Source organism: Lepus europaeus, chromosome 4 (genome assembly GCF_033115175.1).
Source record: "Lepus europaeus isolate LE1 chromosome 4, mLepTim1.pri, whole genome shotgun sequence".
In the NCBI taxonomy this organism is placed as follows: domain Eukaryota; kingdom Metazoa; phylum Chordata; class Mammalia; order Lagomorpha; family Leporidae; genus Lepus; species Lepus europaeus.
Genome location: NC_084830.1, coordinates 157,083,714 through 157,110,373, shown reverse-complemented (window position 1 = coordinate 157,110,373; position 26,660 = coordinate 157,083,714). Strand labels below are relative to the sequence as shown.

The 26,660-nt window shown below is 37.9% G+C and overlaps 1 protein-coding gene across 3 annotated transcripts in view; it reads left to right on the top strand.

The window, feature by feature from the left end:
- The window catches only part of PRR16 (proline rich 16), a 297,143-nt gene that overhangs the window by 96,031 nt on the left and 174,452 nt on the right, over window positions 1–26,660 (top strand). The gene's annotated exons all lie outside the window — the stretch shown is intronic.

The window sequence follows — 26,660 nt, the reverse complement described above, 5'->3', positions numbered from 1 at the left end:
AAGTATTTTCTAGGTGAACAAAAACTGAGAGAATTCATCACCACCAGACCAGCCTTATAAAAATTCTGAAGAGCATCCTGCATTGGAAGTAAACATCATGAAGACACATGATATCACTGAGTCAATAATAGAACAGATAAAACCATTATCTGATCAACAAAATGCAATATCTTAGTTCTTATCTGTTAAGAATGTAAATAGATTAAATTCACCAACCCAAAAGCAACAAAAACCAAAAACAAAACCCCAGTAAATGATGCCTACAAGAAACTCACTTCAAAAACAAAAACGCAGATAAAGTGAAGGTTTGGAAGAAGATACTAGGTAAATGGAAACCAAAAGCAAGTAGGCATAGTAGTCCTGATATCAGATAAAACAGATTTTAGATCAAAAACTATAAAAATAAATAAAGGATGACATTATATTTTGATAAAATTTTCAATTCAACAAGAAGACATAACACTCATATATATTTACATCCAACACAAGACCACCCAGATATATACAGAAAATACTATTAAACCTAAAGGAAGAGATACATTCCAGTACAATAATACTGAGTGGCTTCAATACCCAAGTTTCATCAGTGGACAGAGGATCCAGACAGAAAAATCAATAAAGATAACATCAGAGTTGAAACATACTATCTAGCGGATGTGCCTAACAGACATTTGCAGGACATTTCACCCAGCAGCTACAGAATATATATTCTTCTCTTCAGCCTGTGGAATATTTTCTAGGACAAACTACACATTAGGCCACAAGTCAAGTCTCAACAAATTTAAAATGATTGAAGTCATACTAGCTATCTTCTCAGGTTGTAAAGGAATAAAACTAGAAATCAACACTAAGAAGAACAATAGGATACTCATTACTACTTAGAAATTAAACAACATGCTACTGAATGATCAAAGGGTCATTGAGGGAGTTCAAAAGGAAATCAAAAACCTTCTTAAAATAAGTGAAAATGAGCCGGCGCCGTGGCTTAACAGGCTAATCCTCCGCCTTGCGGCGCCGGCACACCGGGTTCTAGTCCCGGTTGGGGCACCGGATTCTATCCCGGTTGCCCCTCTTCCAGGCCAGCTCTCTGCTATGGCCTGGGAAGGCAGTGGAGGATGGCCCAAGTCTTTGGGCCCTGCACCCACATGGGAGACCAGGAGAAGCGCCTGGCTCCTGGCTTCGGATCAGCGAGATGCGCCAGCCGCAGCGGCCATTGGGGGGTGAACCAATGGCAAAAAGGAAGACCTTTCTCTCTGTCTCTCTCTCTCACTATCCACTCTGCCTGTCATAAAAAAAAAAAAAAAAGTGAAAATGAAAATACAACATATCAAAAGTTGTGGGATACAACAAAAGTAGCATTAGGAGGGAAGTTTATAACATTAAGTGGTTACATTTAAAAAAGAGAGGTCTCTCAAAGAACTAATGATTGAGGCTGGCGCTGTGGCATAGTGGGTAAAGCCATCATCTGCCTTGCCAGCAGTCATGGCTGTTCCACTTCCAATCCAACTCTCTGCTATGGCCTGGGAAAGCAGTAGAAGATGGCCCAAGTCCTTGGGCTCCTGTACCCATGTGGGAGACCTGAAGAAGCTCCTGGCTCCTGGCTTCAGATTGGCAAAGCTCCAGCCGATGCAGCCAATTTGGGAGTGAACCAGTGGATAGAAGACCTCCCTCTCTCTTCCCTCCATTCCTCTCTCTCTTTCTCTCCCTCCCTCCCTCCCTCTCTCTCTGTAACTCTTTGAAATAAATAAATAAATCCTTTTAAGAAAGAAGTAATGATGCTTCTTGAAGACTTAGAGAACAGGAATGATTCAACCCCAATGTCAGCAGGAGGCGACAGATAAGGATCAGAGCATGAATGAGTGAAATTGAAATTAAAATTAAAAAAAAAATATGAAAGATTGGAAACACTAAAAGTTGGCTTTTGAGAAGATAAACAACCTAGATAAACTTCTGGCCAAACTAACAAAAAAGAAAAATAAACAAAATTTGAGATGACACAGGAGACAGTACAACTGACACCACTGAAATACAATGGATCAAAAGAAACTGCTATGGAGAACTATATGCTAACAAACTGGAAAACCTCCAAGAAATGATACATTTCTAGATTCATATAATCAATGAAGATTTTTTAAAATTTTTATTTAAGTTATACAAGTTTCATGTATGTCATATATACAGATTTAGGGACATAGTGATATTTCCCACTGTACCCTCCCTCCTGCCCACGCTCCATCCCATGTTCCTCTTCCCTTTCCCATTCTTACTCCTAATTTTTACAAAGATCTATTTTCAGTTTACTTATGGTTGTAAAGTTAACCCTACATCAAATAAAAGAGTTGAGCAAATAGTATAAAGAAAAAAAAAAAACACTATTCCTTAATGGAATAGACAAGGACTGTAAACAATCATCAAATCTTAAAATGTCCATTTCTCTCCAGTACATTACATTTTGTCCATGGCCATACTACCCTGAATGTGCCTGATCTCATCTAATCTCAGAAGCTAAGTAGAGTCGGGCCCGGTAAGTACTTGGATGGGGAACCTATCAAGATTAAGTGAAACGGGGCTGGTGCTGTGGCATAGAGGGGAAAGCTTCCACCTGCAGTGGTAGCATCACTTATCGGTAGAGAAAGTGTCGTTAGCTTTTGTTCCTGTCAGGTTTTGAAAAAGCTTTGTTTTCTAGACTATTTGTCAGGATGTTTCCACATTTGATTTTTCCAGGATTTAACAGGAAAAACAAAAGGACAAAGAATTGTCACTTAAAACTAAAACAATCCCTTCCATACCCTTCCATACCAAAGAAGGCAACATGAAGTTGCACTTCGAGTTCTGGCTCTTCCACTTCCAATCTAGGTCCCTGCTCATGCACCTGGGAAAGCAGTATAAGATGGCCCAAGTCCTTGGGCTCCTGCAACCACATGGGAGACCTGGAAGAAGCTCTTGGCTCCTGACTTCAGGTTGTCCCATCTCCAACCGTTGAGGCCATTGGAGGAGTGAACCAGTGGGTTGAAAATCTCCCCCTCCCCTTTCTATCTCAATCCTTCCCTCCCTCCCTCCCTTCCTCTCTCCCTCCTCTCCATACCCTCCTCTCTCTCTGGCTCTTTCTCTCTGTAACTCTGCCTTGAAATAAATAAATTAATTTAAAAAATCAAGTCAAAAAGAGACTATCTAAATAGACTCATAAGAAACAATTGGAATGAGGCAGTAATCAAAAATCTTCCATTAAGGAAAAGTCCAGAACCTGATGGTTCTACTACTGAATCTATAAAATATTCACAAAGGTAGTAACTCCAATACTCTTCAAACTATTTGAAAGCATTGAACAGCCTGGAACTCTGCCAAACTCTTTTTATGAAACCAGCATTCCAAAACTAAACATAGATGCAAAACAAATGAAAAACCACAGAACATAGATTAATGAACATAGATGCAGAGATTCTCAACAAAGTACTAGGAAATCAAATCCAAAACCATATCAAAAAGATCATACATCTTGATTAAGTGGGATTTAGCCCCGACATGCAAGGGTGGTTCAACATTTCCAATCAATTAATGTCATAAATCACATAAGTAGAATGAAGAACAAAAGCCATGTGGTCATCTCAGTGGATGCAGAGAAAGCATTTGATAAGATTGAATATCCCTTCATGATAAAAAAAAATACACAAATTAGGAATAGAAGAAACATTCCTCAAAATTAAAATTATAAAGGCTTTATATCACAAACTAACTGGGGAATAACTGAAAGCATTTCCCCCTCAGTGCAGGAACGAGAAAAGGATGTCCACTTTCTCCATGCTTATTCAAAACGGTACTGGGAATTTTAGCAAGAGCAGTTAAGGTGGAGAAAGAAATAAAGGACATTGAAAGTGGAAATGAGGAAGTGAAATTATCCATGTTTAGTTATGATATGTTGTTATACATGGAAAATCCTAAATATTCCACCAATGAGCTGCTGGGATTGATAGACCAATTCGGTAAAGTTGCAAGTTACTGTTTTTTGTATGTTTATTTTGTACCTCTTTTGTATGCTAATGATGAACTCATAGAGAAATCAAGAATGAAATTCCATTCACAATGGCCACACAAAAATCAGATTTTTAGGAATAAATTTAACCAAAGAAGTGAAAGATTTCTGCAATGAGAATTAGCAAACATTGATGAAAGAAATCATCAAGGACGTAAAAAATGGAAACATGTTCCTTGCACATGGAACAGACGAATCAGTGTCGTTAAAATGCTATACTATCTAAAGCAATTTACACATTCAGTGAAATCCAATACCATGGGATGCTTTACATTTACAGAATTAGAAAAAACAATCCTAAAATTCATATGGAATCACAAAAGATTCCAAATAGCTGAAGCAATCCTGCACAAGCAAAACCAAGCTGGAAGCATCACCATACCTGATTTCAAAGCATACCTCAAAACTATAGTAATTAAAACACCTTAGGATTTAAGAATTTGTGTGTATATAAATAAAAGTAGAAGCACTGAGTTCAAGTAATTTGAATTTGGGTTTTATAAATTTAAAAATCTGTACTTTTGGCATGGATGGGGTGATACAATGGGTTAAGCTGATACCTATAATGTGAGCATCCCATAATGGAGACCTTGGGACTACATTTCTGTTACAGCTCTCTGCTTATGCACCCGGGAAACCAGCAGATGAAGCCCAAGAGCTTGGGCCTCTGCCATCCATGTATGAGATCTGGATGGGGTTCTTGGCTCCAGCCCCAGCCAGTTCAGCTATTTGGGGAATGAACCAACAGATGAAAGATTTCTCTGTCTCGTTCTCTGTCTTAAATCTGTGTTTTTCCCTCTGCCTATCTCTCTGCCACTGTATATCTCAAGTAAATAAATCTTAAAAATATATACTCTTCTTTTCCTCTAGATGTGAAGGGAGAAGAAACAGGCTGTAGTTGTATGCCTGACTAAATGCTTCACTGAATTAAAGCGGTCTCTGCACAAGTTGAGTTGTGAGATACATGCCTTTGGGAGTCTACAAATGCTAGGGTAGAGTTGGATCCCCTGTAGCCTATTGGCTTTTAGAGAGGAAAAAAGCAATGTGAAATGGGCATTCTTTTGTGGCAAGTGTCTAGAAATCTCACCAGGTGGGACAGAAGCTTCATTGAAACAATAATATTATTTTGTTTTGCATATTTTAGCGGATTGCCTCTTTTTCTCCCATTTCCTGCCTCATAGATCTTGCAGTTATCCTTGGCTGTGCCTCCTTCTTTGTAGATGGTCAGCTATCATTCCTCTCCATTTTATTTCCATAAAAGTAAAATCATTATGCAATGTTTATTTCACTTTGCTGCAGGCTTCCTGGAAGGGACTTGCTTTAAATACAAGAAGTCTTGAAAAACCATTCATGGATTTCAATTTTGTTTATGCCAAAATAAACTTTTAATTCTGTTATTCCACATATTTCTAAAAATATATTTATTTGTTGGTGGGTTGATTGGTTGGTTTTTTGCCAGAGGGAGAAAGAGCTCCAGTCCACTGTCACTTCACAGATGCTCACAGTGGCCAGGGCTGGACTGCTTCAAAGCTCGGAGCCAGACACTTAATCTGGGTTTCCCACATGAGCAGCAGGAACCCAGCTGCTTAATCTGCTATCTTTTTGCTTCCCGGAGTGTGCATTAGTGGAAGCTAGAATGATTAGCACAGCTGAGCATCGAACAGAAACACTATGCTGTGGAGCTTGGGACATTTTTACCACGAGGTTAAGCATCTATCCCTTCACAGACTTTTTGAAGTCCCCTCATGTACCTTTGCTTCCGAAACCAGTTAGACTGCAGTTAGAATAAATGAGAGGGTTACAATTTTCTCTCACGTCTTCCGAGTACAAGCTTTAGTGGATATTGTTTACGTGTTTTATCCTTAAACTAAATAATTGGAAGAGAGGGTTTTCCTACTCTGAAGCTTTTTTGTGCATATTTGATCCAGATAATTCTTTACTTCATGCACAGAAAATCACCAGATGATTTACTTAGTTTGAGAAAAAGCAATGGCTATATGAACTTAAGTTGCATGCTAATGAGTGCATAAATGATGGTCAGAATGAGCCAGAAAAGAATATGCCATGTTCATTCAGAAATTACATCCCCCTTTTGGCTGTTAACTTTTTAACTTAGTGGTGTGCTCTTCACTTGGCACGGGAGTGTAGCAGGAGAATCGACTGTCTGGTTTTGTACTACTGTTACAGCACCGAGCACTGTGATGCTGGATTTTATGTGTGAATTTGAATTACTATGAGGTGTCCAGGTACTTGATAAGCATTATTCTGGGTTTGCCTATGAGGATGTTTTTGATTGAGATTCAACATTTGAATTGGTAGACTCAGTAAAAGAGGTTGATTTCCTCATTTTGGATTTTTGCCTCGGGGAGGGGGGGGATTAGGAAACCATTCTTCATTAACAATAGTGGCTAATAAGCATTTGTCTTGAAAATCTTTGTTCTTAACCTCACTAACGTATCTAGTAAGTTTAAATCCTGCATAGGGAAAAAAATAAAAGATAATCATATTGTGCATGTAGGGAACACATGGCTGACTGAGCTGGGACAGAGACCTTGTCCTGTCTTCATGATTAGTAACAGCTCTTCTTGGGTTTTGAACCTGCTGTTTGGTGCTGGAACTTACTCTTGTAGCTCTGCTGGTTGCCAGGCCTTAGGATTTCAACTGGAGTGGTACCGTTGGCTCTCTTGGCTCTGCGGTTTGCCACCTGCAGATCTTGGGACTTCTACAACTTTCTGAGCCAAATTCTTATAACAAGCTACCTCTCTGTCTTTCTCTTTTATATGTGTATTTGTATAGTTTTTTTTTTCCATACAGTCCACTTTCCATTAACTTTTTGAGGATTCTTCATGTGTATGCATTTCAAAAATTTTTTTGAGTATGTAGTTTATCCTAACAAGACATTTGTAAAAGCTTAGATTTTTTTATGCTGATACTCTTTTTTGTTTGTTTTTAAAAATGGGTGAATTCTAGAAGATGGCTCAAAACAGGTGAGCACGTCAGTATGATTCACATGTAACTACGTACCATGATGTCCACAGACAATAGCGGTGCTGCATCAAGGACACACTTTGAAATTTTAACAAAGAAATCTGCCCAAGAAGGCTTTTGTATTTTTGCTGCAAATGTCCTTGTTTAAATTCTTGCAGTGTTCATATTGAGAAGTGACTTGCATATGAAATGTCAGTTAGCAAAGACTTTAAACTCTGAAAAATGTGGAAATGAAAGAGACTTTTTTTATTGAGGTTTAGAGGATGACCTTGCCCCACCCCCTGACACACATAGAGCTCCCCACAGACTGTAGTTTGATTGGCACATTAGTTCACTTTTGAGGAAATAATACCAGTATTTGCTTCAAGATAACTTCTAGTTGTCTGGGTTTCTTCTTTTTTGAAATGTGGATGTCTTCCTGGCATTTTGGGAAAACTCCACTTCATGAACCCTGCTTTACAGATGTCTTGAAATTGTTTTTGCCCAAGTCAGTACAGTGAGAGGGAACACAGAATTGTGTTCTTTGGTTAGCTAATGTTAGCTCTTCTGAACTTCTCTAAAGGAGGCAAAAGAGATGGTGGGGCAGGTGACAGGCCAGGGGCAGACTGCAGCAGATCTCACTGAGTAATGACTATGTGGTGGGCACACTGCTAAGAACACTTAACTTTTGCAGCAAACATGAAGATGCTGCTGTCCTCACTATGATGAGTGAAAAACTGGGAGGTACTGACTTGCCTGAGTTCACACTGTGAGGAAGTAGGTGTGATGGGGTCTAAACCCTTTGGAATCCAGAGTTTTAACTTGTAGTTGGTGTTTTAACTTACAAATTTTTTTTTAAAAAGGAATACAATAAAAGAAAAAATATTTTACTGTAAAAGAAAGACCTTCTATTATAAAAATACTGAGGAAATAGCAAAACTGTGAAGGCAAAAAAAGTCATCTCTAGGTTCACATTCCAAGGGAACTTGGTTACATTTCCCCACATTATTACAATATGCATACATTTGCTTGGTTGTTGTACCACGGCCCTGTTGCATGTATATTCTTGCTATTTTTTTTTTTCATTACCTGACATGATAGCTTAGGAATTCTTTGTTACTATAATTTTTGAAAGCAATTTAACATTGTGTAGTGCTACTGGGACAAATAAGCTATGATTTAATTAAGCCAGATTTCTCTTTGGAGACATTTAGATTTTTATTGTGATATATAATACAGATATGAACATCAATATCCATAGATATTTTTGTGTTTGGAATTATTTTCTCACTTTTGAATGTTCCTTTTAATAAAACTTTTAAAATAGTTGTTTCTTAACAGAATTTTTATTTCCAAGGACGATATATTTCCTTCTTATTTAGTATTGCTACAAATGAAAATAAAGTTTAAGGACAATTAAATTCTAAACCTTTCCCCCTTTTCTTTGTAGTTTTCCCTAAGCTAAAGTATGTACCATTGCTTTTCTGTAATTTTTATTTATTATTTTATTTGAGAGAGAGATAAAGAGAGAAAGAAATATCCCAGTCTTTGGTTTAGTTCTCAAATATCTACAACTGCCATTGCTGGGCCAGGCCAGAACCAGGAGCCCAGAACTGAATATGAGTCTCCATGTGAGTTGCGGGGACCCAGGTCCTTCAGCTGTCACCTGCTGCCTTCCAGGGTACACTTAACAGGAAGCTGAAATCGAAAATGAGACCAAAGCTTGGACCCAGTCACTCTGAGAAGGGATTGGGGTGCCTCAAACAGAATCTTAACTGTCTCAAACACTTGCCTTCATTACTTAAGATAATGCACCTCCATGCTGTTTGACCCATGGTTCCTTTCAAAGAAACTTAGAATACTCATGAGGTCACTTTCTACAACCACTATGAATGTTTTTAAAATTCTTCCACATCTTTTCTAAACAAGCATTATAAAGATACAGATTAGAAGTATTCAAATGGAGATTCACATTTTTTCACAAAGAAAACACTGTGTTCATAAGCTTTTTCTTTATGTCAACCCTTATTTCCCCTTCATTACCTACATTTTCATCATTATATTGTTCCAGTATGAACCTCAAGCCCACCCTGCTTGTCAGAATCAACTCTTGTGCTCCATCTTGAGTCCAGGAACATTGCCAGTGCTCACCTTGTTTGTTGCCTTTGAACCTTTGTGAAGTGACTGGAAGAACTGCCACTTCCATGTCAAAGAGATTATTCACTGAACTTGTGTACTAGCAGACACACTTCATGTTTCTAAAGTTGTATTTCTTGTTCTACTTATGCCATAGCAGCCTGGCTTCCTGAGTTTGCATGTGTCTTCTCATAATCAATAAAATCTACATGGAATATTTGAAGAGAATTATTTTTCCTACTTGTGTATCTGTGTTTTAAATTGTAGTAATTCCTTGCATTTGAGTATCTTCTTTTTTATCTTTCAGATGAATAAATTGAAAGTTTAATGTCTTGACTTTTTCTTAATTGCAAGTAATCATGTGGGAGGAGACTTCAAAAGGTTCATGGAAAATAAAAATAACAGGTGAATTTATTTGGGTGCAAAACAGTTTTGCAACCCATGCATAGTTTCTCATATTAGACATTATCCATGAACTGCTTGAAATGTCCTACTATGAGTGTTAAGTGCTTTGTTGGACATAATAGTAGGATGAGATAAATAACTTGCTCAGAAAGGGATTTAATTTAGAAGATGTCAATATAATAATTATAGGAATACCTCAACTTACTTAGTGCTTATATTTTCACAGCAGCCTTAGGAACTAGACATAATTATTACCCTCATCTGGAACACGAGAAAACTGAGGTTTGTATGACAAGTAAATCATAACCCAGAGTGGAAGTTGATTTGTGCTAATTTCAGGGTTATGTTGTCCATCAGGTTAGGATGGAGATCTTGCAATGGCATGGTCCAGGAAAGCTTTGTTAGCTGTCTGTGGGTGTGTTTGCTGGTGAGTGAATGCAGTGATGCGTTGAAGATGACCACAGACTTGAAGGGTGATTGGAGATGGAATTTTAAGACTGAAATTTTGAGTGAATGAAACTTTTTAATGCAGAGTTTTTGTGAGTCAGGTTACTTGAATTGAATCAAGGATTTAAGTTAGACTTAAATAACTGGATAAAGTCCTTATTGTGAGACAGTACAGAGTAGAAGAGTTTGGAGTTACAATACTGTGTGTTTTCTACAGAAAACAACCAAACACATTTTATTTTTTTAAAAAAATTTAAAACTAAAAAGCAAACAGGAACAACAAACTGGGTTCTTTAACACTGTTGGACAAATGCATATCATTGAAAAGATCAATAGGGAAGTTTTGTGGAAGACTATTAAAAACAACCTGGAGGCTTTTATAAATAGTTTGGGATATTGATATAATATTTTCGGAATTATTTTATTATTTCTTCCATAATGCAACTATATGCTGGATGAATGTGAAGTTCAGGGTGATTATTCAGATATTCCGTCAATAAAACACTTCCCAGAGAGCATGGAATCAATGGCTGCCTTAAATCTCGTTGTAAATTGGTATCCCCAGGCCAGGCAGTCTGCCAGATCTCTATCACCTTCAGATTACTGAGGCTTCCTTGCCAGTGCTCACAAAGATTGCACAACCTGATGGCTTGAAACAGCAGCAGTAACAATCTGCTCCCTCTCTGGGTTTCTGTGGATCTCAGCTGGAAGTCTCAAGCATTAGGGTTTGGGATTATCTACAGCCTCATTCCCTCACAGATCTGGAGGTGGAGGCCTGCTGTGAATATTGGTTTGTAGGTCCACATGGGATTGGCGTAGCCTGGGCTTTCTTACAACATGATGGTTAAGCTCCAGTAGTCCAAGTGGTTCATGTTAGAGGCTGAGCCAAACTGAAGTCATTTGCCTTTTATATCCAAGCCTCAGAAGTCAGGCAGCATCATTTCCTCTACATTCTATTGTTAGAAACAGTTTCAAAGATCCACCCAAGTTCCAGGGAGAAAGGAACATATCTCCTTTCATTGGAGTATTTTCAGTGTCACATTTTAATAGGAGTGTGCAAGAATGTGTGTGCATATGTGTGTGTGTGCATGGGGGAGAGAGTTTGTGCATGAGTGTGTGTGTGTGTGTAGGTGTGTATGAGAGGGACACACACCACTATGCTTTGAAAATACAATCTGCCAGCCCATCTGAGGGTTCTAAAAATTGCCAGGGCCTGGCAACCCAGGTAGGAAGCAATGAGTCAGCTTTGTCTCCTGGAGCTATTGTATTCAGCATGCCATGGGTTGGGCCAACTCACAGGAGATTTTATTTGTCTCTGTCTATTAGGGAGTTTTTATACTGATGAACTGGGAATTTGCTTTGTGGAACAGGAGTGAACACAGACTTAGAGATAAAACAGCCATGGTACCAATCAGACAGCTGTGTCAGGAGTGGCATTACAGGTGTCAGTAAACCTCATAGGATTTGGGTATGTTGGACTGCCAAGGCTATTTCTGGAGGTTGCTGGATGCTGTGGATTTGTGAGTGGAAACCCCCTTTGGTGCTGGGCACCAGACTCGAAGCTGCCTTCTAGCTAAATGCCTCTGTGGAGAGTTCTTGTACCACTGGCAAACAGCTGTAATCATTCAAGCACTGGACCCAGGCTCTTGCAGATTTTGGACAAGTTTCAAAGATTTTCCTGACTTATTTTTGTTTGTTCAACATTTATTGAATTTCTGGATGGGTCAAGTGTAGTTCACTGTGATTAAAGTGTGAAGATGAACAAGGACCCTTTGCCCAGTAACACATCTGTCAAAAGGAGTAGACATAGGCTGTTGCTATGCAGAATGGGAAATGCCATGGACCAAGGTAAAAGAGAGGCTGGCATTGTGGTGCAGTGAGTTCAGGTACTGCTTATGACACTGGCATCCCGCATAGGTCAGATTGCCGGTTGATGTCCCAACTACTCTGCTTCCCATACAATTTCCTGCTGATGCCCTGGGAAGGCAGCAGAAGATGGTTCAAGCATTTGGGCCCCTGAAACCCATGTTAGGGACCAATAAGGAATTCCTGGCTCCTGGCTTTGGCCTGGCCCAGACATCACTGTTGTGGCCATTTGGGGAGTAAAGCAGCAGATGGAAGCCCTGTCTGTCTGTCTGTCTGTCTCTCTCTCTCTCTCCCCGTGTGTGTGTGTGTCCTGCCTTTCAAATAATGAAGTATGTAAGTAAATAAACAAATCTTTAAAAAAAAAAAGCTAAAAAGAAGTCTTTCAGGTAGGATGAAGAACACATGACAAGAAGAGACACAGTCCCACAGGGACTAAAATTAAATTACAGGACCACATGGGAAATGACAGGAGTTGCTCACAAGGTACCAATCCCTTTGCATATTCTAAGTCAACTGCAATCCAAATACATTAAAGGGAATTCTAAAATTAAACACTTCTAAGTTTTAAATTGCATGCCATTCTAAATGGCATGGTAAATGTCATACCACCCAGCTCTATCTCAGAGTGCAGCATTCTCATTCTGTACACACTACCCACCCGTTGGCCATGTAGGAGCCATATTGATTGTCAGATTGCCTCTCATGGAATGGGAGTACTTGTGTCGAAGTAACTCTTATCTCACTTAATTATGGCCCTAATAATAGTGATGCCAGAAACTTAGATATGCAAAGAGAAGCTCTAAACTGCTTCCTTTCATTGTAAGGGTGAAAATTCTTGACTTAATAAGGAAGGAAGAGGTGAGGTTGTTAAGGTCTTTGGTAACATGAGATGTGTCAGTTTTCCTATTGGACTTCATGCTACTTAAGTTTGCAGGCACAGTGCTTGATGAGTGCATAGTTAATGTAGAAAAGGCATTAAAGTTTAGGGTGTCAGGAACCCACTGGGGGTTTCAGAATGTTATTGGGAGGACTACTGTAGCAGCCAGAGCATAAAGAGGGCATTCATTCCTGGAGGGAATTACCTAATCTGGGTAGAAATGAAGCCTTCATTTTTCTGAATTCTGAGTTAGAGTTTGGTAAGCAGGTTTTGCAAGACGACACCAAAAATTATGAAACTTAAGAGTGAGAAAGGATCTTAGAGGTCATGCAGTAGTTGTATAATTCTAATTCAATGCAGGGCAATAAATTGGTTTATGAAAGTGAAAGGATATCACAGTTGAGTAATAGACTGAAAAATTAATTGCTAAGCTTTTTCTTGAATTTTAAAAGGTTTTTTATGGATACTATCTGAAATTAGTTATGGTGAATTTATAGTGCTTTTCTGTTCTACATGCAGCATCTAATTTGATGCTCAAGCAATGTTTTTATATAAGCACAGAGTCGATTTTCTAAATTTTACAATAGATTCAAATACATTTGTGTGTGTGGGGTGAATAGCCTATATCAAGCATTTGGTAGTTGCGAAATTAGCAATAATGCTTATGCTTTCTGACTTCACATCTCCCAGTCCCAGTCAAGGTACTTTCTAATGCAGTGGTATTTAAGTTTGTTCAGAACTTCCTACATAGGAGACCTCCCAGAAGATGCTTTGCTGTGTTGTCCAGTCACCTTCCCCAGTGATCCTGTGATGGAACCACCAAGACTCCTAGACATGTGGTCATCTCCATGCTGGCCAGGGAAGGGGGAGGGCTTATTGGAATCCAAACCCATGACCTTTCCACCTCACTAGTTTGGCCTTGATGTCTTCAGTCTGTGAAAAGTGTTCTCTCAAAGGACAGTGAGTGTGTGTCCTTCCTCTATGGGAAAGACGGGATTAATTGTTAAAATAGCTTAAAAAGCAGTGGACTTTGAAATACTAAATATAAATAAGTAGTTCTACCTCTATGCTTAATGAAAGTGTGTTTCTTATTTCAGTGGCATGAATTTCTACTTTTTTTGTTTAAGATTTGTTTTGTTTGTTTGAAAGGGAGAAAGAGCTATTTCATGTACTGTTTCACTCCCCACATAGCTACAACAGCCTGGGCTTGGACAGACCAAAACTAGAACCCTGAAGCTCCTTCCAGTTCTCCCCTGTGGGTAGCAGGGGCCCAGGTACAATGCTTTCCCAGGCACATTAGCAAGGAGATAGATGGGAACTGGAATAGCCAGGACTTGAACCAGTACTGATATGGGACACCGGCATTACAGGTATTGGCTTAACCCACTGCACTTTAATGCTGGCCCCACTTTCTACTCTTTGCATTTTAGATCAATGCATAACAACACATACCAGTACGCAATAATGTAAGGAAACTTGCTGATAGGAAGAAGGACGGACAGGGTTTTGATGTCTGGTCAGAAATATAAAAGGCTCCTCCCTTTGCACTATTCTCTCATGCCTTTTCCAAATCTCCTTCATACTGCAGCTTATTTTTTTTCCTCTTACATTGTTTCCATTCCTTTAACACTTCAAATTAGTGTTTCAAGCTGAATATTTGTTTCAAGTACTTGTGAACAAAGTGTCTTAATTTGTGTGATCCCTGTCATTTGGAAATTTACTTTATACAAGGAGAAATAAAATACAAAAATGCATGTTTGGTGGATGCATAAAAACTATCTTAATCTTTGAAAAGGTACAGCAATTGTGAGAAAAAATGACTGGAATATGTTTCTTTTCTTTTCTTTTTTCTTTCTTTCTTTTTTTTTTTTTTTTTTTAAGGCAGAGTTAGAGAGTGAGAGAGACAGAGAGAAAGGTCTTCCTTCTGTTGGCTCACCCCCCAAATGGCTGCTATGGCCAGCGCTGCGCAGATCCAAAGCCAGGAGCCAGGTGCTTCCTCCTGGTCTCCCATGCGGGTACAGGACCCAAGCACTTGGGCCATCCTCCACTGCCTTTCCGGGCCACAGCAGAGAGCTGGACTGGAAAAGGAGCAACCGGGACTAGAACCCTGGATGCCAGCACCACAGGCAGAGGATTAGCCTAGTGAGCCACGGCGCTGACTTGTTGCTTTTCTTAACATTTATTTATCTATTTGAAAGTCGGAGTTATACCAAGAGAGAAGGAGAGGCAGAGACAGAGGCAGAGGCAGAGGCGGGGAGAGAGGTCTTCCATCTGCTGGTTCACTCCCCACTTGGTTGCAACAGCCAGAGCTCTGCTGATCCAAAGCCAGGAGCCAGGAGCTTCTTCTGAGTCTCCCATGTGGGTGCAGTGGCCCAAGGGCTTGGGCCATTTTTGCTGCTTTCCCAGGCCATAGCAGAGAGCTGGACTGGAAGTGGAGCAGCTGGGATCTGAAACGACACCCATATGGGATGCCGGCACTACAGGTGATGGCTTTACCTGCTATGCCACAGTGCCAGTCCCTGGATTGTGTTTCTATGTTTAAAATACCCCATTTTCAAAGACCTAATCTATCAATCTATTTAAATTATTAAAAACATGGTTTTTTTCTGTGTTATACAAAATTCTATGAAGTCACATTTTTAAATTATATGTCCCAGATTTTGGCTATTGTGAATATAAATAATTCACCATTAAATGTGGAGTCTAAGTTCTCACAATGAACTCACAACCTGAAATTCAGATACTCCTTCCCTGTTCCTTATTTCTATTTGAAAACCATAGGACAATCAACTATTTGATCTCTGTGTATCTAACACAGGATTCATAGGTTTCCTACCATGCCCTCATCTATGAATCTTGGTTTCTAGGGGTAAAATCTCAGGAAACTTCCTGGATCAGCATCTTGGTCTGCCATTCCCTAGTAGGTCCACGGTTGACTAATTCATGTCACCTACCTGGGCTTTAATTTTCTCTTCTGTAAAATAGGATTATGGATAAAACTCAATTGATAGGCTTATTACAAGGATTGAATGGGTAAGCTTTTTATTGTAATAAAGAATAAAAATTAAGCTTGTTAGCCTAATTTTCCAGACTTTTTAGTATCTAGTTTAAAGGTACTTTGTGAAGCGCAGTTTCTTCCTTAAAACTGTGTGTGCTCTGCCTAGCCTGGAACGTCTATAATTTCTGAGCACTTCTGTCGGCTCCCACTTCCACACTTCTGCAGATGCTGCTCTTGAACTAGAAAAACATCTTGTACCTACTTCCCAATTTCAGGAGAGAGTGAATTCTCAAAGAATAAGAATTGTCCAGTCCGATAAAAACTTGATTGCTACTTCCCACACACTCAGTGTGAGGCTGTGAATTTAAGGCATCGATCCTTGGACCAACTGGCAGAGGGCCACAAGCCAAAAAGAAACTAGATTCTGAACTTCTTTTTTTTTTTTTTTAAAGATTTGTTTATTTATTTGAACATCAGAGTTACACATAGAAGGAGAGGCAGTGAGAGAGAGAGAGGTCTTCCATCCGCCGGTTCACTCCCCAGTTGGCCACAACAGCTGGAGTTGTGCTGATCCGAAGTCAGGAGCCAGGAGCTTCTGAGTCTCCCACGTAGGTGCAGGGGCCCAAGGACTAGGCCCATCTTCCACTGCTTTCCCGGGCGGGCCATGGCAGAGGGTGGGATTGGAAGTGGAGCAGCTAGGACTCCAACCAGCGCCCATATGGGGTGCCGGCACTGCAGGCAGCGGCTTTACTGGCTATGTCACGGCGTGGGCCCCTGAAATCTGAATTTCCATGTCAGGAAGGTAGCTTAGACCTGAGAATGGATTTCCCTTATGTGTGAGATGATAATGGTTACACCTACCTTCTCTGCTCTAAAAAGCATACCCATGGTGCTTTATTGATATGTACTGTTCTTATTAGGCTCCTCAGTTAGTTTCTGTTGTCTGTTTCAGGCATGATTTTCAGAAAACATTTCACTGTAAAAATATTTCTTTCTCAAGCAATAATCAGCCGAGGATCAGTGACAATAGCAAATATTCCATTGCTTTCCCAGTGCCTCATGCCCAGCTTCTCATAAGTGTTACTGTTCGAGGTCCAGCCCAGGTTCTGGCTTCCTCCTGTCTTCACTCGCCCTTGCTTCAAAATGTCTAGAACAGCTTGAGCTTATGTTGCTGTACCACCCAGTCCTGCTGTGTCATGCTCGACTTCACTCGGAAATAGCGAGGAATTTGAGGGCGCTTGGCCTCATGTTTGTGTTCTCCATGGGATTTTGTTAGTAGGAATGTCTTAATAAATGTTTTATGCTTACTCTGTTACAATTGTTGATATCCCATGGTCACTGTAAAGTTTAAGTCATAGTGGAAGTTTTAGAAGTTTTACTTTTTTAAAAGAAAGCTGCAGGCTCACATAACAAGAATTCTCAGCAGCTGAGATTGACAGCTGAACTACTGAGGGACTTTTGAAGTCAGGCTGATGTGAGTCCACATCACTCTGTGGCTCCTTCTAGATTTGTGACAGTTTTGTTTTCTGTAACTGTAACATGGAGAGTTGGGGAACGATTATGTCGAAGTTAGAGTGAGACCTTGCCTATAAGGTCAAATCCCTGGTTCCCAATGAGCATTTAGGACAAATTACCTATTGTTAATCATGATTTTACTAGTTTTGTTAATTCTGAGTAGAAATGAAAATTTATCACTCGAGATTGCTCATTCGCAATGTGGTATACAGTGGTACACAATAAAGAAAACTTGTCTGATCTTTGTTAGACATTTTGATTTCTTTAGATTTAGCTTGATAGTAGTCCAAATGATAAGAATTTGAATAATTGAGTAATTGTATACTTCCATTTTACAAAATGTTCATGGTTTGCAACAAGTTCTATGAGAATATATATATAGAGAATATATATATATATATAGAGAGAGAGAGAGAGAGAGAATATATATATATATATATATTCCAAATGCCCCCTTCACCCATCACAGTCATTGTATCACAGATGCTGTGAACATTTTTATAAATGGATATGATGTGTGACAAATAGTGTATACATTATAAATTATCTGTACCTTAACTATATATATATATATATATATATATATATATATAGAGAGAGAGAGAGAGAGAGAGAGAGAGAATATATTCCAAATGCCCCTCTTCACCCATCACAGTCATTGTATTACAGACGCTGTGAACATTTTTATAAATGGATATGATGTGTGACAAATAGTATATACATTATAAATTGTCTGTACCTGAACAAGTGAAGTATAAGATGTACTGTTTGGTTAATATAATTAATACAGTAGCTGATTTTATGGATTAAGGTGCAAACAGTTTATATGTTCACTTGCTTTGTTTCCTGAATTCCCTGTATAAGGACTCTCCTTTGCACCATCATTGCAAGAATACTCTACATGTCTGGACTATATAGATCGTATTGGTTGATTAAATTTTCAAGATTTTGGTATTGTATATAATATTGTTGTAAGCATAATTATTAAATATTGAACTTTAGCTATGAATATCATTGTAAATAGAAATGCTTAAGAGGGATTGAGATTCTTTGCCTTTTTCAAAAGTATTATTTAAAAATCTGAGTTTTAGAATGGCATCCTCTCTATTAAACAGATTAAAAATGTCTTTGCAAGAATAGTTTATGTTTCTATTTGATGTGCACAAGGTGAAAAGCCACAATTGCTATTACAGTCTTCATTTGTTAATGTGATACAGCAACTTGAATCCTTATATGATATTTTGAACATCTGTCACTTTCATTATCAAATCATCTGAAAAGACAACCTGTCAGAACGGAAGCATTCTACTATGTTATAGTTATGCCATACATGATGATGAAAATGTCATACCACTCTTCCAAAAATTTTGGTAATGAATTTAATTGGAATGAATATGTTGCCTCCAAGACACTTTTTTATATTTTATTTAAGGTAAAGAAGTTTCATTTATTTGATATATACAGATAAAAAACATGCGATACTTCTCAGCCCTACCCTCACTCCCACCCGTACTCTGACCCTTCCTCCTCCTTCCTTATTCCTTGTCTTAATTTTTATAGTGATCTACATTAAGTTTACTTTAAAATGATAACATTAATCCTCTACCAAGTAAAGAGTTCAACAAACACTAAGAAGAAAAAAAACACTGTTCCCAAGAGTATAGAGAAGGGCTATAAACAACCATGAAATCTCAATGTGTCACTTTCACTCTAATTCATTCACATTTTTGGTATTCTATTAGTTACCACAGATTAGGGAAAAACATGGTATTTGTCTTTTGGGGATTGGCTTATTTCACTAAGTATAATGGTTTCCAGTTGCATCCATTTTGTTACAAAAGACAGGAATTCATTCTTTTTGATGGGTGAGTAGTATTCCATATTGAATATATACCATGATTTCTTTTTTCAGTCATCTATTGATAACATTTGGATTGATTCCATATCTTAGGTGTTGTGAATTGAGCTGTAGTGAACATGGGGGTGCAGATAACTGTTTGATATGCTGATTTCATTTCATTTGGGTAAATTCCCAGGAGTGAGATTATTGGGTCATGTGGTATATCTGTTTTCAGCTCTCTGAGGTATCCCCATTCTGTCTTCCACAGTGACTGTGTTAGTTTACATTCTGACCAACAATGGATTGGGGTACCTTTTCCTCCACATCCTCACAAGCATTTATTGTTTGTTGATTTCTGTATGAGAGGCATTCTAACATGATTGAGGTGGGTTTTTTAATTTGCATTTCCCTGATGACTAGTGATCCTGAGCATTTTTTCATGTGTGTATTGGCCATTTGAATTTCCTGTTTTGAAAAATGCCTGTTCAAGTTCTCTGCCCATTTCTTAACTGGATGGTTTTGTTGTTGTCAAGTTTCTTGAGCTCTCTATAGATTCTAGATATTAATTCCTTATCAGTTGAATAGTTTGCAGATACTTTCTCCAGTTCTTTCAGTTGCCTCTACACTTTGCTGAATGTTTCCGTTGCAGCGCAGATGCCTCTCAACTTGGTGCAGTCCCATTTATCTATTTTGATTTTGATTACCTATGCTTCAAGAGTCTTTTCTAAGAAGTCCTTGCCTATGCCAATGTCTTGCAGTTTCCCCAGTGTTCTCCTCTAATAATTTGATGGTATCAAGTCATAGATTCAGATCCTTGATCCATTTTTAGTTGATTTTTGTATAAGGAAATGGTCTTATTTCATGCTTCTGCATGTGGAGATCCAGTTTTTCCAGCACCATTTTTTGAAGAGACTGTCCATTCTTCAGAGATTGATTATAGCATATTTGTCAAAGATTAGTTGCTTGTAGATGTGTGGATTATTCTCTGGAGTTTCTATTCTGTTCTATCGGTCTACATGTCTATTTTTGTGCCAGTATCAGGCTGTTTTTATTATAACTGTATGGTAGTATGTATTGATATCTGTTATTATGATTCCCCCAGCTTTATTTTTGTTGTATAAGATTGCTGTATCTATTCAGGATCTCTTATTTTTCCATATGAATTTTGCTATTTTTTTCTAGATCTGAGAAGAATGTCATTGGTACTTTTGTTTGAATTGCATTGGATCTGTAAATTGCTTTCAGTAGTAATGATATTTTAATGATATTAATTCTTCCAATCCAAAACATGGGAGACTTTTGCCTTTTTTGTGTCTTCCTCTATTTCTTTCTTTAATGTTTTTTTTAATTTTCATTATAGTCTTTGACCTTCTTGGGTAAATGTATTCCAAGGAATTTAATTTTTTTCAGTAGCTATTGTGAATGGAATTGATCTTAGAAGTTTTTTCTCATGCATGGTTTTGTATGTGTATACAAAGGTTATTGATTTTTGCGTGTTATTTATGTTGTGCCACTTCACCAAACTTTTTTGTATAAGTTCTAATCATCTCTTAGAGGAATCTATTGGTTCCCTTATATATAAAGAGTCATGTCATCTGCAAATAGGAATACTTTGACTTCTTTCTTTCCTATTTTTATTCCTTTGATTTGTCTTTCTTGCCTAATGGCTCTGGCTAAAACTTCTAGAACTATAATAAATAGCAAGTGTGAAAGCAAGCATCCTTGTCTGGTTCTGGATCTTAGTGAAAATGCTTCAAACTTTTAAGCATTCAAATAGATGCTGGCTATGGGTTTGTCATAAATTGTCTTGATTGTGTTGAGGAATGTTCCTTCTCTACCCAATTTGCTTAAGGTTTAATCATGAAAGGATCTTGTATTTTATCAAAAGCTTTCTCTGCATCTAATGAGATAACTATATGCTTTCTATTTTTCGGTTTGTTAATATGATGTATTCAGATTGATTTGTGAATGTTGAACCATTCTTGCATACCAGGGATAAATCCCACTTGGTTGGGGTGAATGATCTTTCTGATATTTTGTTAAATTCTGTTAATTAATATTTTATTGAGGATGTTTACATATATATTTATCAAGGATATTGGTGTATAGTTCTCTGGTGTATCTTTTTCTGTTTTGGGAATGAACATGATGCTGGCTTCATAGAAAGAATTTTGAGGGACAAAGAAAACCTAAACAGCCTATAACCAAGACAGGAATTGAGTCAGTAATAAAGACCTTCACAACAAAGAAAAGCCCAGAACCAGGTATCTTCACTGCTGAATTCTACCAGACTTTCAAAGAAGAACTAATTCCAGTTATTCTCAAGCTATTTAAAACAGTTGAAACTGAGGGAATCATCCCAAAGACTGTATTTCAAACAAATTTCAGATGAAAATACTCTACTCACTAATATGAAGTAGACTTGTAGATCTGTAGAATAAAATGTAGAATAACTCCAGAGCAGTCAGAGCTGTATTCTGTACAGTGAGAGCTTAAGAGTAAATGTTCTTGACTCAACTCACAGTTGATGCAACCAAGTTATAAAATGCTATATTTAGGACCAGATAATTTGTTTTTTGTGTTTTGACACATAGTAGATCCACTGATATAATCCTTTTATGTGAGGTATGTAATTTTTTTCATACTGTGACTTTAAGAAGTAGGATTTGGCAAGCAGTAGAACCATAATCTTTTGCACTAGTTTTATTTCAAAAACAATTTGAAACATAATTGTTCAACACTTTATCTTTGCTATTTTGTACCTACTCTGCCTATGCCTTATCCTTAGGAGAACCGTAATTCATTGTTTAAATTCAGATGTCTCCCAATCATAGTGAATAATTGACTAAGCAATCTTATAATAATTATTATTTTATAGAACATTTGGAAGTATACTGTTATAGTGTTAACATTTTATTAACATGTCTCCCATATAATATCCCAGAATTTCAAGGTTATATGGTCAGTTTTCTTGAGTAGCTTCCAGTAATTGGAGCTAACCACACTAATAGATAAAAAAAGCAGATGTGATTTTCTTTATTTGTGATTTCTACTTTAAATAGCTAATTAGAAACTAATGTATAACAAGAGTCTTAAGATGAGTTTGTTGTTGTCCTGTAATAATTTCCTTTTTATCAATTAGTGCCTATCTCTTATCTAAATACATTAAGGGGTCTGACATTACTGTATCAATTATAGCCATATTTAGACAATGTAGCTTCAAATTTTAACTGAAAAGTGATCCCTGTTAAATATAAGAGTGGGAAAAAGAGAGGGAGGAGATGTACAATTTGGGACATGCTCAATTGGACTTGCACCAAATGATGGAGTTAGAAACATGCTAGGGGAATCCAACACAATCCCATCAAGGTGGCATGTACCAATGCCATCTCACTAGTCCAAGTGATCATCTTCAGTTCACATCTAAGAGTCAAAGGGATCACACAAACAAGACAAGTGTCTGCTAATACTAACTGATAGAACCAAAAAGGGAGAGAACAATCCAACATTGGAAGTGGGAGACACAGTAGACTCATAGAATGGCAGATGTCCTAAATAACACTCTGGCCTCAGAATCAGCCCTTAAGGCATTCGGATCTGGCTCAAGAGCCCAGCTGAAATGTACTCTTAATATTTTTACCATTAAAAACTACCTAATATATTTCCTGTCAACATGTAACAGTTTGTAAGCATATTTTCAGGCTGAGATCCACATAGCATGTTAATGAATTGATAGTTATTGCAGCAAGTTAAGAGAGTTCTCAGTATTAAAGACACTGGGGAGGCCATTGTTGTGGCACAGAGGGTTAAGCTGCTGTTCATGATGCCTGCTTCCTCTATGGATGCCTGATGATAGCCAGGCTGTTCCACTTCTGGTCCAGCTCCCTGCCAGTATTCCTGGGAAAATGTTAGAAAATGGCCTAGGTGCTAGGGCCCTTGCCTCTCATGGGAGAGAACCAGATCGAGTTCTAGACTCCTGGCCTTAGCCAGGCCCAATCCTGACTTTTGCAGCCATTTGAGCAGTAAACCAGCAAATGGAAGATCTCTGTCTCTCACTCTGTAACTCTTTCAAATAAAGAAGCCTTTAAAAAGGTAAAGGTGGCTTTATTCTCCAGTATCAACACTTACTTGGCCTTGAACTGCCCATGTAAAAATTGAAAAGCTTTTTCATGACTTAATTTTATCTACCTGTCATACAACAGAGATTCCAGTTTCTCTCCCTCCCTCTCTCTGTCTCTGTCTCTTTTGAATTCATAGGCATAGTGGATGATTCATCCTCCTCTTACCCCTCTCCTCCCTCCTGTTTCCTCTCCATTTTTTGTTTTTGGTCATTTTTGTTAGCATAAGGTACTTAAATGTCATGTACACTCTGGTACAAGGAGTAAGCTGTAGACAGGATGGTGAATTTGAAGAACTTGGGGGAAGAACTAAGTGTTTATTGAGATGTGAGGAGCGCCTAGTATTAGGCTTTTGAACACTGGATCCCACAGGCGATGATAAAACACTGTGATTATCAGCACCAATTGAAAGAAACTAAAACAAAATGTTTTATGCTTTTCCCTCTAGGTGATGAATATTTAATTTTCTTGAGATATTCTATGTTCTGATTGTATTGAAAGCCTAGAAAAATCCTGATGGCTGTCATACCATTAAAAGTTTTTGCAATTTTGAACCATTTAAGTGCAGCTTTTACTTTTCTTCTTTGTTTTATATTTTCTCATTATACTCTTCTGATTGTTAGCATAGTGGAATATTTCAGTCTTAGATAAATTGCAGGGGAGGAAAATAGTCAATGGCTTTAACTCCATTGCTGCACTTTAACATAGCAAATGTTTTGCAGATTTGATTTAAAACTTTTTAAGTAAATATCACAAATATGATTGAAAAGCCCTGTATGTGGCCCCTAATTCCATTCTGTTTTTTGTCTTCTTCTGTCTGTTAATATAAATAAAAATCCTGACTCTAGTGTTTATTTTCATAATACATTCTAAAATATCTTACACATACATATAATGCAAAAATAACATGCATTTTTTGGTTAGGAATTACATCTGGTTTGTGTCATATATACTTACTGTCCAAAATGATTTTTCAAACAATATTATACTTTCTCAGGCTTCTTATGTTTTATTCATTTTTACTGATACAAAGTACTGGATTCTATAATATATGAAATTTCCTTGTGTAGATATACCATAGTTTATTTACTTACTCATCTGTTGATTCACAGTTTAATTTTATAAGTCTTGTTACAAAGGATTTTAAAATGCTATCTGAGGAGGACAAGACACCACAAAAATAAAAAGAATTGTCAGGAATTACTGCAATGAGCTGTATGCCAACAAATTGGGAAACCTAGAAGAAATGGATAGAGTCCTAGATACATACTGTATACCAAAATTGAGTCATGAAGACATAGAAAACCTAAACAGACTAATAACCATGACAGAGATTGAATCAGTAATAGAGACTGTCCCAAGAAAAGCCCAAGACTGGATGGCTTCACTGCTGAATTCTACAAAACGTTTAAAGAAAAATTAACTCCAATTTTTGTCAAGCTATTCAAAACAATTGAAAGGGATGGAACCCTCCCAAACTCCTTCTATGAGGCCAGCATCACTTTTTTTTTAATTAAACTTTTATTTAATGAATATAAATTTCCAAAGTACAGCTTATGGGTTACAATGGCTTCCCCCTCCCAAAATTTCCCTCCCACCCACAACCCTCCCCTTTCCCGCTCCCTCTCCCCTTCCAATCACATCATGATTCATTTTCAATTCTCTTTATATACAGAAGATCAGTTTAGTATATATTAGGTAACGATTTCAACAGTTTGCCCCCATATAGTAACACAAAGTGAAAAAAAAATACTGTTGGAGTACTAGTTATAGCATTAAATAAGAGTGTACAGTACATTAAAGACAGAGATCTTACATAATATATTTTTTTTAAAAAATTAATTAATTTTCTATGCCGTTTCCAATTTAACACCAGGTTTTTCCTTTTTTCATTTCCAATTATCTTTATATACAGAAGATCGATTCAGTATATAATTAGTAAAGATCTCATCAGTTTGTACCCATGCAGAAACACAAAGTGTTAAAATACTGTTTCAGTACTAGTTATAGCATCACTGCACATTAGACAACACATTAGGGACAGATCCCACATGGGATGTAAGTACACAGTGACTCCTGTTGCTGACTTAACAATTTGACACTCCTGTTCATGGCGTCAGTAATCTCCCTAGGCTCTAGTCATGAGTTGCCAGGGCTATGGAAGCCTTTAGAGTTCGCTGACTTTGATCTTATTCCGATAGGGTCACAGTCAAAGTGGAAGTTCTCTCCTCCCTTCAGAGAAAGGTACCTCCTTCTTTGATGGCCCTGTTCTTTCCTCTGGGATCTCACTCACAGAGATCTTTCATTTAGGTCTTCTTCTTTTTTTTCTTTTCCATGGTATCTTGGCTTTCCATGCCTACAATACTCTCATGGGCTCTTCAGCCAGATCCAAATGCCTTAAGGGCTAATTCTGAGGCCAGAGTGTTGTTTAGGACGTCTGCCATTCTATGAGTCTGTTGTGTATCCCACTTCCCATGTTGGATCCTTCTCTCCCTTTTTGATTCTATCAGTTAGTATTAGCAGACACTTGTCTTGTTTGTGTGATCCCTTTGACTCTTAGACCTATCAGAGCCATCGAATGTGAACTGAAATTGATCACTTGGACTAGTGAGATGGCATTGGTACATGCCACCTTGATGGGATTGTATTGGAATCCCCTGGCACGTTTCTAACTCCACCATTTGGGGCAAGTCTGATTGAGCATGTCCCAAATTGTACATCTCCTCCCTCTCTTTTTCCACTCTTATATTTAACAGGGATCACCTTTCAGTTAAAATTTAAACACCTAAAAGTAATTGTGTATTAATTACAGAGTTCAACCACTAGTACTAGAACAACGACAACAAATACTAAAAAGGATAAAGTATTACATTGTACATCTAGAGTCAGGACAAGAGCTGATCAGTTCATTGTTTCTTATAGTGTCCATTTCACAGCATCACTTTTTTTTGAAAAACCTGTTCAAATCCTCTGCCCATTTCTTAACTGGATTGTTTGTTTTGTGTTGTTGAATTTCTTGAGCTCTTTAAATAGTCTCGATTTTAATGCTTTATCAGTTGCGTAAGTTTGTAAATATTTTCTTCCATTCTGTCCTTTGCATCTTCACTTTGTTCAGTGTTTCTTTTGCAGTGCAGAAGCTTCTCAGCTTGATATTATCTCAACTGTCAATTTTCGCTTTGATTGCTTGTGCTTCTGGAGTTTCTTCCAAGAAGTCTTTCCCTATGCCAATGTCTTACAGAGTTTCCCAAATGTTCTCTAGTAATTTGATGGTATTGGTTCATAGAGTTAGGTCTTTGATCCATTTGAGTACATTTTTGTGCAACATGTGAGGAAAAGTCTAGTTTCATACTTCTATAGGTGGAGATCCAGTTTCCTGAGCCTGATTTGTTCAAGAGACTGTCCTTGCTCCAGGGGTTGATTTTAGCTCCTTTGTCAATGATAGGTTGGTTGTAGATGCGTGG